This window comes from Rhea americana, unplaced genomic scaffold, assembly GCF_003343005.1.
Source record: "Rhea americana isolate MKP2758 unplaced genomic scaffold, rheAme1 scaffold_42, whole genome shotgun sequence".
In the NCBI taxonomy this organism is placed as follows: domain Eukaryota; kingdom Metazoa; phylum Chordata; class Aves; order Rheiformes; family Rheidae; genus Rhea; species Rhea americana.
In genome coordinates this window covers 6,101,411-6,103,861 of record NW_028186557.1, presented here as the reverse complement: position 1 = coordinate 6,103,861, position 2,451 = coordinate 6,101,411, and positions in this window count along the sequence as shown.

Below are 2,451 nucleotides of genomic sequence, written 5' to 3'. Positions count from 1 at the left end.
GCGGGGAGGAACCGCGGGAGCTCGGAACCGCGCGACGCTCCGGCGCCGCGTCCCGGGCCGCGAGCTGCCCTCGCCGCCGCGGCGCCTCGGCTCGCGGCGTTTCCGAGGGGGCGGACGGCGTTTCCGAGAGGGCAGACGGCGTTTCCGAGAGGGGCGGACGGCGTTTCGGAGAGGGCGGACGGCGTTTCGGAGGGGGCGGACGGCGTTTCCGAGAGGGCAGACGGCGTTTCCGAGAGGGGCGGACGGCGTTTCAGAGAGGGCGGACGGCGTTTCGGAGGGGGCGGACGGCATTTCGGAGGGGGCGGACAGCATCCCTTGGCGGCGCGCAGCGTTTTGGAGAGGGGCGGACGGCGTTTCGGAGAGGGGCGGACAGTGTCCCTTAGCTGCACGCGGTGTTTTGGAGAGGGGCGGCTGGCGTCCCTTGGCGATACGTGGCGTTTCGGAGAGGGGCAGATGGTGTTTCGGAGAGGGGCGGCCGGCGTTTCGGAGAGGGGCGCCCGGCGTCCCTTCGCTTTCCGTCCGCGGGCCCCTCRGCCGGCTCCGGCGGGCTGAAGCGCTTGCGGAGTCGCGGCGCCGGTAGGTTTGCGCTCCCGCCGGATGAACGCGGCGCGCTGAGCCGCGCGCCTGGAGGATGAGCGGGAAGAACACCCCGCGGGTTAAAATCCTGCCGTTCGGCCAGCCCGGAGCAGCCGTTTCTTGGAGGAAAGCAAAAAAGAGAAAAATTCACGGCGTGAACACCGCCCCCGGCTCGGCCGCGTTTGCAGCCCCGGAGGATCCCGCGGCCCCGGAGGATCCCGCGGCCGGGACCGACGCCGGCGGCCTCGCCGCGGGGCCGCTCTGCCGGTGCCGGCCGCCCGCGGCTTCCCGCCCTTGGTGCCTGGCGCGGTTTCTAGCCACGAGGACGCTTTTCCCTCTGAGCCGAACTCCCCTTTCCCGGAGCGCTGCGGCACTGCGCCGATCGACTCGCCGCGCGCGCCGGGGGCTCTGCGCTCCCAGTGCCTGCGCTGCTCGTCTTGGGGGCTTTGGTACTGCCACGGGGCTCGCTTGCGTTCGCTGGTCCTTGGACAGAGCGTGGGTTTATTTGGTCTCTTTTGGGTGAAATGCTCAAAAGTGATGTTGCATTTAAAACTCCCCAGCCTGAAGACRTTTGGGGATTTGGTTATAGGTATTGGGCTTTCAGTACCTATACTGAAAAGTACTTTTCATTTTGCAAAAGAGTTCTTTTCTTTTTTTTTATATATAAAAAAAAACTTGGTTGATTCAAATGCTTTGCAACCYGAGTCTGTAAGCAATTATTCCATTACATGAAAGTCAGTACACTGAAAAAGATTAATTCAGACCAGATGTAAAAATAAATGTGAATTTCAAATTAAGATGATGTCAGCTCCCTCCTGCTTAAAAAAAAGAAAAAAAAGAAAAAAAGAAAAAAAAAAGTGCTTTGGACTCCAGATGGAGTATACAAACTAYGGCTGTGGCTAAATATCTGCCTGGCTGTTAATTTAATTTTACGTCTTTTTTTCTCTTTCTTCTTCCTGAGCAGCGGGTTTATAATATTTTTCAGCATTTCAAAYGCAGCTTGTGTTTTTCTCGGCCGGGGACGCGGCGGCGGGGGAGGCCGAGCCGGGCGCCCGCGCGTCCTTCGGGMCGTCCGAAGGGAGCGAGCGCTGCGGGGTGGCCGCGCTCGGCGAGAAGGCGGCTCCGCCAGCCTGGAGCCGGCGTTTCGGGAGACGCGGCCGCGTTTTCCTGCGCGGGAGGCGGCGGCGCCTCCCGGGGCTGCGCCGGGGAGAWGCCGCCCGGCAGCGCGGTCGGGGAGCGGTAGCGATGCGCTGACCCGGGCTTGACGCAACTGGAAGTCCTTAGCGGATATTAATTTAATCCCCAAGGCTGGCGGAGAAGGTTTCCAGAAGGAAACAGAGTTGAAGGGCTTGACTCAATAACGTGGAAGGAAAAGAGCGGGGGGAAAAAAAGGGAGGAAGATCGGAAGGAGACGAGGCGGAGAAGTCGCCGCGGCGGCGCGCGGACGGGGCGGCAGCAGCCGGCTCTGCCCTTCGCGGCCGAGTTTCCGCCGTCTAGCGTCCAGCTAGCTGTGCGGCCAGTGAAGTCATGCAGTATTTATATCCGGGCCCTTTTCTTCCCCCAGCGAAGGGCTCCTTCATCTGCCTCTASTCGTTAGGATCTGTTGAGTTCGTGAAGAATCGGAGACGATTTTAATTACGGGGCGACCGCAAGCAGGAATTAATCTGGCTTTCGGGCCGGTAGCCTCCGAGCGTGCAAGAACGGCTCGTGCACACCTGCGCCCGGTGAGGTGGGGTGAAACCGGCCCGGAGCTCGCGCAGGCGAGGAATCCCCGCGCCGGCGGCGAGCCGGGACGGGGCGTTCGGGGCGGCGAGGGCCCGTAGCGCGGCTCGGGGGACGCCCCGGGGCCGGGGCGCGCGCGGCGCTCGGGGGCTC